The 17,134-nt window shown below is 37.3% G+C and overlaps 1 protein-coding gene across 3 annotated transcripts in view; it reads left to right on the plus strand.

Moving 5' to 3' along the window:
• The window catches only part of LOC138326039 (uncharacterized), a 49,782-nt gene extending 33,208 nt beyond the window's left edge, over window positions 1–16,574 (plus strand). For 2 of the 3 annotated variants that reach the window (XM_069272146.1, XM_069272148.1), the window contains exons 12-13: window positions 7,542–7,624; window positions 11,708–16,574. The gene's annotated coding sequence lies outside the window, so the exon portion shown is untranslated. The remainder of the gene's footprint in view (window positions 1–7,541; window positions 7,625–11,707) is intronic. The other variant, XM_069272147.1, reaches the window with a different exon arrangement.
• Window positions 16,575–17,134: the final 560 nt, after the last annotated feature.

Here is a 17,134-nt window from a genome sequence, read left to right on the forward strand (position 1 = left end):
CTTCGGTTTGAAATAAGGGTCAAAGTTCAAAAGTACAATTTTTTTTAAAACAAATCTTCTTCTCAAGTTCTAGAAGGCCAAGAGAGCTAATATTAGGTATTTAGCATGCTGACATAGATAGCTACCAAGTTTGTTAATATGAATGACCTTGACTTTCATTCAAGGTCACATGGGTCAAAAATCCTAAAATCTTTAAATGATTTCTTGTGAAGGTCTAGTAGGCTTATAGGCCTAATAGTAGGCCTGTATCATGCTGATATAAATAATTATCAAGTTTGTAAATATGATTGACCTTGACCTATTTTCAAGATCACAGGGACCAAAAATCCTAAATTCTTTAAACTACATCTTGTCAAGTTTTGACAGACCAAAAAACGTTAAATTGGACCTGTAACATGTTGAGATAAAGGGCTACCAAGTTTGTTAATATGAATGACTTTGACCAAAATTTTTGTTGGTGAAAAGCCTGTCAAATCGTCCATTGAATGACAATTTCTAGTTATGTTTCACATTGCAAAGTTCCCATTATTCGACACATCCTTATGTAACTTAGGGATTGTCAGGGCCTTAGAGCTTAGACAAATTTTGAATTCAGTTTGTTTAGAGAAATTAGGACCAGACATTAAGTCTGTAGCTTGCTGGGATAAAAAGTCCTTGAGTTTGTTTGAAGGAATTATCATAACTTTCAATCAAGTGCACCAAATTCAAATAGGCTTGAAATCTTTTAATAGCGATACATATGTATCTCAATATGACTTGATGTTTGGCCTGTGGTATGCTAATGACCATGACCTTCATTTAAGTGGTCAAATGGGATTTCCCATCAAATAACCTGATATCAAACATATAGCATGCTAGGATGAGGGACTAAAACCTTCAAACGATTTATCCTGAATAACCAAACCTGATATTATTCCTGTGGCACACTGGGGTGAGTTTGTTAAATGGGCTAAAATCATTAAACAGTTTCTTCTTGAAAACAAAGGGGCCTATAGATCAGATACTGTAGTTTGTCAGTAGAATACTAGCAAGTTTGTTACAATTTTACACCTTCCCCTCCTCTTAATAGTTTCTGCCCCTAAATTTCCTGGTCAGGTCAGGAACTCTGCACACAAAATAAAACAATTGGCCAGGCCCATCTCCAGTCCTTCTGGACTTCTCCAAAGCTAGCGAGGACAAGGTACCCAATCTCTCTCTCCATAGATGCTGAGTTCCTTGACTCGTAGCAAAGACAGAGTAAACCATCCTTCCAGAATAGGGGAATATATAGAAGTTACACATGGTTGTTGGATATGGAATTTGTTTCACACGAGTGAGTTATTTTTAGCTCACCTGGCCCTAAGGGCCTGTGAGGTTATATCATGGCGTGGCTTACGTTGTCCGTCCTTCAACATTTCCTTTAAATCGCTAATAGTCATAATAGCTCTACATGGATTGTAACCAAATTTGGCCAGAAACATTCTGTGGGGAATGGGAACAGAGTTTGTATAAGTTTTGGCTCTGACCCCCCGGAGGGCGGGAGGCCGGGGGGCCTAATCCTCTGGGGAAGGGGGAACAGAATTTGTATCAATTTTGGTTCTGACCCACAGGGGAAAGGAGGGGCGGGGCCCAATGTGGGAAATAGAGGTAAATCCTTTAAATCGCTACTAGTAATAGAGTTCTGCATGGATTGTAACCAAATTTGGCCAAAAACATCCTCTGGGGAAGGGGAATAGAGTTTGTATAAATTTGGGCTCTGACCCTTTGGTTTCAACACCGGTTTGTTCTGCAAGCAGCGATCTGAGTACAGCAATATGACGTCATTTGATAATTGATGATGTCAACAATCTGTGACGTGACAATGAGAAAAAAGTAATTTAGGTCAAAGTTTAAAATCTCGACCAAATAAAAGTCTGGGAGGTGTTATTTCACTAGTGGAATATCATTTTATTTATCCAACACCAAGCACATTTATACAATGCCCTGAGTGTGGTATAACACAACGTATTGTGGTAGAAACGCTATAATACCTAATAAAACATTAAAACTTGCAAACCATTAACATATACACATCCCCCTCAAATACACTATATATCAAAATTATTATTCTACAAAAGTCTCAGAATGTTTTCAAGAAGGAGGCAGTGTCTTCCTGCCCGTCCTGGTGCAGCTGAAGACTACTTCATTGCTCCATTGAGGTGCCACATGTGGGGGTCCATCATTGGTTTCAACCTGAGTTTGACAAAACATTAGTTTATGGAAAAACCTGTGTCTTGTGCTCATTGGACCTATATGATTTTTATTATCAACATTCATCACAACATGGAACAAAAAGTTTGAATGAAACATTCCACCTGCCCATCCGACTCTGGATGATTGATATGGTGTTAGGCTATTAGCCTTGTTTTGTTTTTTATCTCTAACAGTTAACACAATCCCTACCCTGGTCCATATATGTATTCGCTCCGTTACACCAAACCTACAAATCCTTCTACTAACTTCTTATACTAAGGCCACGCCAATTTGAAAAATAGTTCTTCAGGATTTTGTGGGAAAATAGTGGGGCGAGGAAAAAAAAATGGGCCGAACGGTATAAAAAATGAGAATATGATGTATACAAACATAAACACAAAGCCAAATCCATTATATTTGTGTTTTACGTACATGCAGGTTGTAGCATTTTAGGTTTGGAGAGTCAAAAGAGAAGATATAAAGAATATCTTTGGCCTCTATGCTATTGACTTGTCTGAAAGACTTAATTTTTGTTTGAACAATGTTGTACAAGTTCATGTGCAAAGATTTAAAGAGAACAAGGTAAAACAAACAATATAATGATATCAATTTCAACATTTATTAACAACAATAAAACTGACTGCCATGCCTTGGAATAAAAAAAATATTTATACTATAAATCAACAGTGTTGAAACTGTGGAACTCTACTAAAAAACTGTATGTAAAACATAAATATTGTTGATCTACAATATTGTGGACCTGTAATATTTTGGCACAATCAATAGAACAAAAGGTTTATTTAAAAAAAAAATTCAAGTACGCAAATGTAACAATTGGAATGTTTTAGAGAATCACGCAAAAACAAATGTAAATATATTAAGAATAACTCTATGAATCTCATACTCAGATCGTCACAAACACTTTAAACGTTCCTCCTTTTGTTGGAGGTTTTGACGCATGTAATTTTACGTCTACCCTATCGATCATTTGCGTTCATAGAATCAAACAAATCTTCAAACGTCTATTCACTCAGGCATTCTGTTACAGTACAGGGAACAACAACATCTCCGTCAAAAGTTCTCACAGTTGTTACATAAACATGCACATTTTTCATTCATTTTTCCTTAATCTGGTTCCCTTCTGCTTTTACTAAAATTGTTTTTCTACCGGTTCAAGTGCTCAAGTGATTAGGATTTCGGTGTGTCTAAAGCACAAACTCTGTCTTCAAAATGTTTTACTCACATGGGTAATGTCCGAAACTAATTCAAACATTCTTTTCGCCTATCCGACGACATGACGCTGAAAATTCAATGGTTTGTAGAAATACAGGGGAAATTCACATAATACCAGACATTAATATATTACCGGACACTCCCAAATTAATGTTGATTGTAAACCATTATTCTTGTATCTCGATCGTAAACGCTTGTTAATAAAGCGCTTTTCCGACATCGATTAAGCATGGGAATACCCTGATACTATTTTTATACTGGTGGCGATACCAATAGTTTGGTCGATTCGGTTTAATCGGTCCGGATTTTTTCATCACGTGATGCTGAGTTTGCTGTGGCGGTGAAATTCAAGGTGACCGGTTCATAGGGTCTCGTGTATTGAAATACATTTAAGGTAGGTAATCTTTCGAATTGTATATTGGAATATAGTTAAGTAAAACAAAGATATACTTTATTAATTATTAAGATCAATGTATTAATTGAGAATATTTGATAAATACCTAAAAAATAATAAAAATCGGCTGTCCGGTAATACATGACTATATTTCAGATGGTCACATAATTCCGGACAGGGCCAAACGTACTTGGAGGGTGGAATGAATATCATATGATATTTTAATTTTGCATAGAATATATGCCCAGTTTGTATTTTTTTTTTTGTATTATGAGTACTTTTAATTAATTTTTTTATTCAATCTATGAAATAGTATTCTAAACGTAATATCGAAATTGAAAAAAAAATGTATGAGACTATATTTACAACAAGTTGTACTGCAAATGATAAATATAGACGTTTTTTGTGTTTTTTTTTTAACTTTTATTGCTAATTTATTCATCCAGATGCCAGGGAAGAGGGTCCAGTACGACAGAGAAGACATGATGAAGGCCGTTGACGCTGTGACTTCGAAAACGATGTCTTTAAGAAAAGCGGCACAACACTTTTCCATCCCTAAATCAACTTTGTCTGATAGGGTAAATGAGCGTTATGGCTCTGATCCACGCCTCGGCCGTCCGCCCGCGCTTCCCGACGCTATAGAAGATAAAATAGTAAATACAGTCAAGGCTGCAGCGAAACAGGGAATGGGCATTTCCAGGCGACAACTTCTGGCAAGAACGGGAGATCTCTGTAGGAAATACAAAGTCACTCCTTTCAAAAACGTGACTCCGTCAAATCAGTGGTGGGAGGGTATCAAAAAACGGCACCCTGAGCTATCCATTCGCAGGCCCGAAAAACTATCATCATCTAGAGCACGCATGTTAAACCCCACAGTTGTGGAGCAGTATATGGCCAGTTTGGGTGATCTGATCACGTCTCTCAATTTGCAAGAGAAACCGGAATGTATCTGGAATTGTGACGAGACTGGCCGAAGCTTTGAACATACTCCCATTTGCATAATCGCTGAAAAAGAATTAAAAATTTTGTTGGCAGAACAAGCAACAATCGCACCAATGTGTCGATTATGGCATGTGTAAATGCTGCGGGGAAAACCATGTCTCCAATGTTTGTAGTTAAGGGGAAGACTAATGTCTCGATTCATGGATTTGATACTTCCGCTGCTCCAGTTGGGACGAAATGGACCGTTCAGGAGAACGGCTGGATGACTGACAAAATTGGTGAGCAGTGGTTTCAAGACATATTTTTAGCAGAGTGTGGTGAGGAGAGGCCTCAGCTGCTTGTTTTAGATGGCCACTCATCACACTCATAACACCGCATGTTCTGATTATATGGCTCAAAACCCACTCAATTCTGTCTCAAAATGGAATTTTCCGGGCCTTGTGAAGTGTGCGTGGGATTCGTCATTTACTGTCAAAAACATACAGAATGGGTTTAGGGTATGCGGAATTTTCCCGTTCAACCCTAATGCCATCTCTGAAGAGTCCTACGCCCCATCAAAACCAACGGATCACCCAGTATCCTCATGTACGCAGTCCTCCATTGATGTCTCTGCTGTCCCTTGTTTTGCACCAATCCTCATGGAAAATCCATCTTCCAGCGGCATCTCTTCTATCAAAATTCCTTCCGCATCACTTCTGACAGTTCCATCTCCCGTCGTCGATCCTCATACACCCTCACATACACCGAGTCCATCGTCTACTATCGTCTCCTCCGTGTCTTTGGAAATTCATCCTCTTGATGTTTCTCGAATTTCTGCATCTGTACCAGAAGTTTCTCTAGGTTCTGATTTTTCACATCCTTTGGTTTCTCCTCTACTATCTCCACCTGAGATTGAGCACCCGGAACTACTGCTCAATTTGTTGAGTACCGACCAACTTGAAGTGAATGTTGAACCCGCAGACCACAGTATATCGAATTCTGAAATTGAAAAACTGTTTTTGCCTCCCAAACCATCCCCAGAGCGTGCAGAGTCCTCGCTGAAAAAAAGAAACACCTCACACAGATTACTTACGAGTGACGAAGTAGTTGAACAAAAACGCGAGATCCAAGTCAAAAAGGAAAAAAGGAAGAACTGAAAAAAAGAGAGAGCTCTCAAGAAACTGTCTAAAACTAATTCTAAATAATAAAGCTTAGCCAGTGAAATAGATTTTCAGATGAACAGTGTAAAAGCATGAAATAATTGTTTACATTGAGATGTTGAAATACATGTATTTCTATTCATATATAGCTATGTTTAAATAAAACCTCGTGACGCTGTGGTGTAAACTATGATTTTGCTGTAATATAAAAGTTAAGCTTAATTATTTTCACAAAGCTACAGATATAACGCAATTTTCATGAATGGAGAATATGATTTCCAGTCACGATTCGTTTTGTGCTTGTACTTCAAAATGGCGGGAAAATAGTGTTATATAAAATGTTAAATTCTAAAAACGTCAAGGTATTAGAGAAAAAAACTTTCATATATATGGATTTTAATGATAGGGATATTTTACCATAGGCATCACAAATTGATATATAACCGTCGGCAAGCCTCAGGTTTTACAACACTACGTGACTCTCCCCAGTCTCGGATACAGATTACGCACAGGAAAAAAATCTTAAATGGACCATTCTGTGGCATTCAAACATTTAAAACTTTACATCAAACACATTATTGCAATGGTCCATGATTAGGACAATTAATTATTACATTACCATTTCTGTATAGCCTTTGAAAAGCCGTCCAGACTAGCACTGTGGCCTAGACCTTGCATACGTCTTGCCTACTAACGCGTCGTCTGCTATGTGATACTGATTTCTAAAGTCGAATCGACCTAGCCGATTATTCCGGATCGGCACACAAAAAATTGGCGCACACAACAAATTATTCTTTGTACAGGATATATGTTATCTACGTATATGCATCAGAGAAACTGTTATTAAAAAGTCAAAAATATCAGAACATTAACCCAAGTCTTGTAAAAATCATGTGTCTGAAGGCCAATTTTACTCTGTGACAGTTTTACCAAACCATGGGTATTAGTCGATCTAAAATAGAATGTTTACAGTAAATGAACGAGATTTGTCATGGTATACAAAACCATACATTTCTTCAAAAGAATGTCAAACGTTTATTCTCTGTATCAAATTTCTCCATGACTGCTGAGATGTCCGGTAATATATGACGGGTGTCCGGAATTATATTACTCATGCCATTCCAATCCGATCTTTTTATTAGAATGTTGTATGATTATCCAATGAAATCTTTCGTTGTATTGAACACTTGAAAGCATTTGGTGTCAAGGCATAGCAAACTGTACCTGGAGAATAGTGTCCGGTGTTATGTGAATTTCCCCTTAGTCTTTTAAAAGAAGCATTTTAGACTTTGATGAGCTTTAAATTTATTGTGCATACTCTTTGTTTTAAAGTGTCATTATAATAGAAAAAGCTAGTAATTATTTAGAAGCAGTCTTGTGAAAAATTAGTAAATGAAGCATGTATTGTAACAGTAATGTGAGCTTTTAAAGGTGTGACAAAAGGCTAAACATGATATCATGCAATCAGTGTTTTATCACATAAATACAAATATTTAGTCAACCAATATATTGCTTCCTATTACAGAACATGATATGGTATGATCCAAACCAACAGCTGTGGATTGATGGATGCATTGGGCCGAAAAAAGACAACATATCTTAATTTCTATATCAAATTTCAGGTGATTGTAAGGGGAGTCAGACCTGTTTTGAAACAAGAGTTGTTACCTGCGTGAGTGTAAAAGTCATCTGGCCAGAGACACTGGTGAGCTATGTCAGAGTGCAGTGGTTTTTGTCTGTCATCATCTCTTCCTATAAATCACTACTAAATCACTCAGTGGATTGTTCCCAAATTTTGTCTGAATCATTGTTGTGGAAGGGGAACCAATTTTGTATAAACAGGGCTTTTTCTCACTGCTTTGGGAATGGGGCCTGTGGATTTGAATTTGGGGAAAATGTGCAACAAAACCAGGATTTGGGAAAAATAATGAAATATGAAATAAAGCATAACAAATAAGACATTTCCTTTAAATCGCTACTTGTCATAAAGTACTGCATGGATTTTAACAAAATTTGGTCAGAAACTTCCTTAGGGGGAAGGGGATCAGATTTTGCATAAATGGTGACCCTGACCCCTCTGGGGCAGGAGGGGCGGGGCCCAATAGGGGTAATAGAGGTAAATCCTATAAATCGCTACTTGTCCTAGAATTCTGCATGGATTGCAACCAAATTTGGCCAGAAACTTCCTTAGGGGAAGGGGACCAGATTTTGCATAAATGGTGACCCTGACACCCCTGGGGCAGGAGGGGCGGGGCCCAATAGGGGTAATAGAGGTAAATCCTATAAATCACTACTTGTCCTAGAGTTCTGCATGGATTGCAACCAAATTTGGCCAGAAACTTCCTTAGGGAAAGGGGATCAGATTTTGCATAAATGGTGACCCTGACCCCCCTGGGGCAGGAGGGGTGGGGCCCAATAGGGGTAATAGAGGTAAATCCTATAAATCACTACTTGTCCTAGAGTTCTGCATGGATTGCAACCAAATTTGGCCAGAAACTTCCTTAGGGAAAGGGGATCAGATTTTGCATAAATGGTGACCCTGACCCCCCTGGGGCAGGAGGGGTGGGGCCCAATAGAGGTAAAAGAGGTAAATCCTATAAATCACTACTTGTCCTAGAGTTCTGCATGGATTGCAACCAAATTTGGCCAGAAACTTCCTTAGGGGAAGGGAATCAGATTTTGCATAAACGGTGACCCTGACCCCTCTGGGGCAGGAGGGCTGGGGCCCAATAGGGGTAATAGAGGTAAATCCTATAAATCACTACTTTTCCTAGAGTTCTGCATGGATTGCAACCAAATTTGGCCAGAAACTTCCTTAGGGGAAGTGGCCCAATAGGGGTAATAGAGGTAAATCCTATAAATCGCTACTTGTCCTAGAGTTCTGCATGGATTGCAACCAAATTTGGCCAGAAACTTCCTTAGGGGAAAGGGATCAGATTTTGCATAAATGGTGACCCTGACCCCCTGGGGCAGGAGGGGCGAGGCCCAATAGGGGTAATAGGGGGGGGGGGGGGGGGGGGGGGGGGGGGGGGGGGGGGGGGGGGGGGGGGGGGGGGGGGAAAGGGTAGAGGTAAATCCTATAAATCGCTTTGTCCTAGAGTTCTGCATGGATTGTAACCAAATTTGGCCACAAACATCCTTGGGGAAGGGGAACAGCACCTGTATAAATTTTGGCCCTGACACCCCCCCCCCCCCCCCCCTTCTGGGGGCAGGAGGGGCGGGGCCCAATAGGGGAAATAGAGGTAAATCCTAAAAATCGCTACTTGTCCTAGAGTTCTGCATGGATTGCAACCAATTTTGGCCAGAAGCATCCTTGGGGTTAACAGAATTTGTATAAATTTTTGCTTTGACCCCCTGGAGCAGAAAGAGTGGGGCCCAATAGGGGAATTAGAGGTAAATATTCAAATTCCTTCAGAAAAGAAACAATGAACTTGTATTCAGAATATTACTTGGCATTACAAACCAGGTGAGCGATACAGGCCCTCTGGGCCTCTTGTTTATTTCCAATGTAGTTTATGTGAAAATTATGAATATGAATATAAATGATAACAAATAAGATACAGCCGTTCCAGCATGATCAGTTTACAATTTATTACCCAAATTGCAGTCTGGATGCTTTTGTGAAGACAAATTCTCACAAAATGATGCATCCGGACTGAAATAATCTTATAAAAAATGGACTCAAAATGTGTTGAAAAATGCAATTGACCACCGCTCTTGTAAATGTAGCATTTAATATTAATCGAATGGGGAGCCACTAGTCCAATCAGACTAGTTCATTACAATTTGTAGTAGTCCAGCTGTAAAATTACAAGTCATGGGCATCGGACTAGTGCTTAAAGTCGCAGCCTGCTATACTGGTATTTTATATAAAGAAACATGTAGCGTTATTAATTATCATCTGAATGGTCAGGATGACCTATATTCATCATGCTTTGTTCGCCGTTGTGTGCTGTCTGATACCTTGGCTTAAAATAAATATACGTACCCAGCATACTATATCTTTCGTCTGGGTACTAAATGGTAGCTATGTGTCCTAGTAGAGCACTGCCTCAGAAAATCACTCGGACACAATTTTCTATACTTTTTTGTAAGTTTCCAATTAATTTATGTATACATGCATTTAAATACTTTTTTTTCCTAAACAAACATAACGACCATTCTTAATATATACCGTACCCCACACAAGATGTCAGGTTCACAATTTTAAGACTTGCTGTATAAGTGACTTTCGAAAAGGCCTTCATATCTTTATGTCAAAAAAATAATGTCTCATTGTGAATTTCATACTATACAGTTAAGTTTTATTGTAGGTAAGTGATATAAAACAAGTACGATGAAATGCATACAAAGGTTTTAATAATGATTTATATGATCTATACTTTGCTCCATTAGCAGTAATAGGCACCAATTGTAGCTCTAAAGACGACACCATTTTCTGTCTAGAAGTCTATTGAACTACAGTATTGCAGCTAAACTTACTGTGTATTTCGTTCTGCTATTCTCTATTGTATAAACAGTTAGATGACTGTTAAGGCCTATTTGGCCACTTGTGTATAGACTGGGTGTCTCAGCCAGGGAAATCAAATGTCATCATAGATTATATATACAAATATTGCATTGGTAGCCTATTTTCAAACAAGTAATGTTACTTTTAGCTGTGTTGTCTGCAGGTAATCTGCCAGTGTGGGTTGTCTGGAATTCATTTTATGAAATATTAGAAAATGCCCATCAGAAGATATCTAATGCAAGCTATCTGCTGATTCGGGCTATGTGTGGAAATAATACCAAAGAGGAGTGTCAATTTGGGCCCTCTGGTGGCCATGACCGATAAGCATTATTTTTTGTTTACAGAGACATCATGATAGGACATATGATTAAGGTCAGGTCGGAGTCCCTTGTGAGTTATGGGGTGTTAAACAGGAGGGGCAATTTTTCTGTTTTGTCCAGTTTTGTTGGAACCAAATAATATTTTTGAATGATTGTTTATGAGTAGGTAGGGGTTTATACACATGTGTCGTTCTCATTTGGGGTAGCACGGCTGTAACAATTCTTGTTACCGCTATTTCTCATCTGGGATAGATCGGTCAACAAGATGGCCACCAGGCAGCCATTTTGGATTTCGATGGTTGAGTGTTTGTTACCGCTATTACTCAGAAAGCACTGAAGGGATCTGTCTCGAATTTGATTTGTAGATTTGCCTGGGGCCATAGTGATAATTAATCATAATTTTTTTACATCACTTTCTTCCTTTAATTGTATCACAATACAATATATCTCTCATTCTACACTCTCTCATTTTACACTCTCTTATTCTGTTACAATCAAACTTCATATTCTAATATTATAACCTGGAGTTTTTAGGTCACCTGACCATAAGTCATGGTGACCTATTGCGATAGCCTTTTTGTCCGTCATCTTGCATCATGTGTTGTGCGTTGTTCGTTAACATTTCCTTGTAAACATGATAACTTGAGTAAATATAAACTGAGCACATGGGAGATTTCTCGAACAAAGTTTGAAAATCAGCTTGATTCAACAGTAATTTATGGAGTTATTGCCCTTGGCACTAATAATTATTATTGGACCTTGTGAAGGCGATAACTTGAGTAAATATGAACCAAGCTTAATGAAACTTTGTATGTAGATCTATTAGATCTATGTTCCTGATTCGTGAACAAAAGACATCTGTTGGCCAGTAAATGACGTAACTAATTTGTATCAAGTATCAGGTGACCGTTAAGGCCCATGGACCTCTTGTTTATTTGATAAATTGTTTCTTTTACAGAATTATGGAACTCAGCTCAGCAGTCCAAGTGGAAGAACAGGCTCATGGTCCCTCATTTCGTGACAGAGCACAGGATTCTGGCTTGTTAAAGAGAGTGCTCCGTCAAGAAAGGCTTGAAGTAAAGGATGTTGATCTTATGTTGAGAGAGATGCCGTTGAAGGTTGGAGGGTATATAATCAAAACAATACCTACAGAAGAAGGTGAAGTGTCGCTAGATATACTGACCATATTCCCAGAAGGAAGTGAAATTGGCCATGCCATATTACTTACAATTAAAAAAGACACACAGATAAGCTACTTTGTGGAATTATTTGATAGTGAATGTCAACCTGTTTCAGACTATGTCATAAATAAACTGAAACAGATGTTACCTGCTGGAAGTCATGTCCATGTGTACCCTGTTCCTGTTCAGTCCCAGGGATTCACCAACGACACAGACTGTGCTATCTTTGCATTTACCTTTTTAGCTCACTTGTGCCTTGGCTTGAGAGGAGAACTAGAGACGGTGTTGTTTGATGCCAGTAGATTGCGCGAACATCTGTATGAATGTTGTGTAACAGAATGCTTTACAACAGGACAATTTTCAGAATTCCCAACCATCAAGGAAAATGGGCAAAAGCTGATCGATACAGGAAGAAAACAACTGGATGATGTTACTTTTCAGGTGGAGTAATATCTGTCTCACTCGGTGTATAACAATAGAATGTTTGTTCATCTCCAAGCACTCTGAAAAAAAAATGATATCACGTTTAAAATTAATGTGCAGTTGCCCTAGTGCTGTAGACTGATATAGAATCTGACATTGGTCTGTCAAGGGGACTGGCGTATCTTAAACCTAGAGTTTTTTCAGGTCAACAAAAGACATTGTTGCAGGCTTGTCAAGTGTTGACACAAAAAGGAGAGAAAACCTGTCAAAACATTATACAAGTAGTATAGTCTGTTTAGTAATCAAATCACTAGTCACTTTGAATTTACTTCTGCCAAACTAATTAACTCCCAAAAACAACTGTTCTTATATTCTTGTGTTCTGACTGTTTATAACAAACATGGAAATTCACGTTTAGAGAACAGTTATTTTCATTCCTCATTAAGTTTCATGTAAAATTTAATTAAGTTCTGTTGGTCTTCAGAGATTTGTTATAACCATGTTGCAATGTATCCACTCCCTGTTCAAGTTTTAATTTTGTATAAATAATTACTTATGTATAAATAATTACTTATGTATAAATAATTACTTATGTATAAATAATTACTTATGTATAAATAACTACATAGTAATTCTGGTCACTTAAACACTGGGATCCATGACAACCAGTATAGTTTGATCACACTTTTGGTGATTGTGTTCGAATAAAATTTTGCTTTATATGTAGGTTTCTTGTTAGCCTACATGTTGAAATTTTCTAGTCCCTAGTTCTAGTCGGTGTTCATCATTTCTATACAGAGTTATTTCCCCTACACTCTTACTGAGTGAAGCAGGATTTGAATAATAATGGTTTTTATATATTTTTATGGCTGGTCATGCGTGTCCGTAATTATTCTGTTGTTTTAATGTCCTTAGATATAGGCCTTAAGATGATGAATTTCAGAACCGTGTCCCTCTATAACTTACTGGAAATACATGTGTGTAATTAGTGCCTTTTAACTGTCTTAAGCATTTTATTTTCCTAGATAAGTTGCATAATTGATGGAAAGATTTTTTTCTACTCTGCATATTTCTATTGATGTGTTTCAGAAGTGAACATCACAAATTACCATTACAAGAATTCATGTTTTTGATATTCCATTTTTATGAGCTAACCTGGCCCTTGGTGAGCTTCTGTCATGGCGCAGCATCCGGCAACTGGCGTCTGTCTGTCATCCGACCATATTTGGCCAGGAACATCTTTGGGGGAAGGGGAACAGAGTTTGTATAAATGGTTTTACCGTATAAATTTTGGCTCTGACACCCCAAGGACAGGAGGGGCATGGCCCAATAGGGGAAATAGAGGTAAATCCTTAAAATTGCTAATAGTCAAAGAGTTTTTCATGGAATGTAACCAAATATGGCCACGAACATCCTTGGGGGAAGGAGAACAGAGTTTGTATAAATTTTCGCTCTCACCCCCAGGGGGCAGGAGGGCCAGGGCCCAATAGTGGAAATAGAGGTAAACCCTTTAAATCGCTACTTGTCATAGAGTTCTGAATGGAATGTAACCAAATATATCCAGGAATATCCTTGGGTAAATTTGGCCAGGAACGTTCTTGGGGGAAGGGGAACAGAGTTTGTATAAATTTTTGCTCTGACATCCCGGGGAAAGGAGGGGCGTGGCCCGATAGGGGAAATAGAGGTAAATCCTTAAAATTGCTACTAGTCATAGAGTTCTGCATGGAATGTAACCAAATTTGGCCAGGAACATACTCGGTGGAAGGGGAACAGAATTTGTATAAATTTTGGCTGCGACCCCTTGGCCCAATAGGGAAATTAGAGGTAAATCTTTGAATTCCTTCAGAAGCGGAACAATGAACCTGTATTCAGAACATTATTTATAAATATAATGGCATAATAAACCAGGTGAGCGATACAGGCCCTCTGGGCCTCTTGTCTGTATACTGATTTAAAAGAAACGGAGAAAACTGAATCATCTATCCATGTGCTATGTGTACATGCAGGTAGTTTAAATGTTGATTGTTTATTTCCAGCCGTTTATTTAAGCATTGACTTTTCTTTTTATGAAATCTATGGTTTATATAGATGCCACACCTTTGTAGACAATGCACACTGTTTATTGCTAGTTTTTGCGTTATTTACTCGTTTAAGGGAGAGGGAGCTTGTTTTAAAGTTGTTATAGGTTAGACTAGGACTACTGCTTATCAACGATGATTTAATCCATAAGATAGAACAGCCATTTCAAAACAAGTTCACGAAGATTAACATTCACGGATTTAAACATTGAAATTCCTATCAGAATCAATTATGTGATTGTTAATTCGCTGAACAAAATTTTGTGGATTTACTTTGATAGCAAAATTCATGAAATTAAATCGCACTTGAAGTGAATGTAAATATATAGGGACAGAGCACTGAAGTTCACTAATTGGCTCATGGCCTATATAAACAACAATAGAATGACAGAATAATTAGGACTAGATGAGTCTGGGTGCAATGCAGATTTTATAAGAAAGTAATAAAACAAAATCAGCACAAATATTTTTCTAGAAATAGTAATCCTTACAAATGTAGATGGTAAAAATGTTTCACAAAACTTCTATTATATGATACATATTTTTGATATCTTCATTGTTGAGTTACACAAGCAACATATCATTAACATCATCAGTGTAATTGTAAAATAATCTTTATATTTAACAACAGGTTTACGGCGCGAAAAAAAAAAAGATTTGCGCGTCGTAAACCTGTGCTTTAACTGCCTGAGCACCGATAATGGTGTTTATTTGAATTATTTGTCTGTAAGATATTTCTTTGTGTGTCTTTTCATACAGGTGACATGTATACCACTTTAAACTGGCCTGCTTTATAAGCCAAATATCATTATTTATGTGTGTTGTAATGCTATTTATTCTGATGTCACTTTACAATGAATTCTGCAGAAATGAACATCCTAACGAGCCAAATTTTGCCTCATAAAAATATAATCTTGCCAATTAGTATATGGTATTTACGGTACATTGTACATAATCGTGCTATAGGATGTACAATGTATATGGTATTTACGGTACATTGTACATAATCGTGCTATAGGATGTACAATGTATATGGTATTTACGGTACATTGTACATAATCGTGCTATAGGATGTACAATGTATATGGTATTTACGGTACATTGTTACAATTGATATTGATGACAGTGAATATGTAGTATGTACTAACAATAGTACGGGAGTCTATATGCTATAGTGATTTCAGATGGGGTTTATTCACAGACATGTAAAGACATCAATAACAGATTTTTGGTTTGGAAATAGGTTTTAAATGTAAGAAATAATAGCTCTTGTGAAAATATTTCAGCATAGTTTAAGAGTTACTGGAGCTATTTACAACATATACCCCGCATATTTTTCAAATTTAGTAATAGCTTCCCAGATAACCTGCATTGGCAGATAGCCCGAATAAGGCATCTTTTGATGTAAAAAAAATTGTATAGCCCGCAGGCAAAATGCAGGAAATAATGAAAGTAATGTAAGAAAGTACTACATGATATATACCTCATTCATACTACTTAGTCACAATTTCTGTTGAATTAAAAACTGCATACTATATTGACTGTGATTAGTGCCCAGGGTACTTAATTAATACTGTAACAAAGAGCTTATCATGGAACAAAAACGGAAGTTTATGATGTGGATAAAAAACTAGAAAAAGACGCAGTAATCTGTCATGGTAAACATGTCCTTCTATCCTTTGAGACACAGTAATACATCACAATCTACATTAAAAGACTCGTATACATATGCCATTACATGCATTTCATGAAGAATATTTTGTAGAATCAGACAGTTGTAAAACATTTTTAATACATACAAACGGGGGTGGGGTGTATATATCCGATTCCTTCTTCAGAAAGGGAGTGCCTGTTTATATGTTATGGTTTGACTTGGTTATATTTGGCTAAGGGATTAGGTGCTATAAGTTATATATAAAGTCAAGGTTACCTCAGGGCACAAAGTGTTGTCCTAGTCACCAGTGATACTAATGATAATGAACTTAGAATTAATATTCATTTTAATTGTTGCTTAATGAAGCGTTAAGAATGATTAAGGTTTGATGTCCGATTACTTTTATATCCATTGTTCTATTATCACTACAATATTATCGTTATCGCCTGTTATCATGTTTCCATTTCTATATTTATAATAAAATCTCACACACATCATCAAAGTTGTATTGTATTTCTTTTCATGATTAATTGTGTTTGTCTTTGAAAAGAATTACTATGAAAAATGAAGCTATGATGTTATACAGGAATCTGTACATGCTCTAAACCTTCTACTGTGTCAGGTCTTTACTGGATGAGTTGGGAAGGAAGCTACGGTTAAACAACTTCCCAGGCAATCAAATTTCATGTTTTTATGGGAGTCTTAGTCGCAAAATTAAATCACCACCGAAACATCTGCAGGCATATAGAAAAAAAATTGGTAATTAGCATTGCTATGATTACATGTATTGATCTTAATGACATTATGTTGTTGAGACTGTACCAGCCTTTCTAACACACACATACATACATAGAGATTGGAAACTCCTCCTTTGTCCACGCTGACAACCGAGGGACCTCTGGTTTATAGGCACACTTGACAAACTACATGTACATGTATTTTGGATATACCTAATGTATTTGTTTAAACACGATTATTTTGCATAAATATGTTTAAACATTATGTCATGGGCTGACATGACCACTTTTTGCGACTAATATTAAATGTTT

This window comes from Argopecten irradians, chromosome 6, assembly GCF_041381155.1.
Source record: "Argopecten irradians isolate NY chromosome 6, Ai_NY, whole genome shotgun sequence".
Lineage (NCBI taxonomy): Eukaryota > Metazoa > Mollusca > Bivalvia > Pectinida > Pectinidae > Argopecten > Argopecten irradians.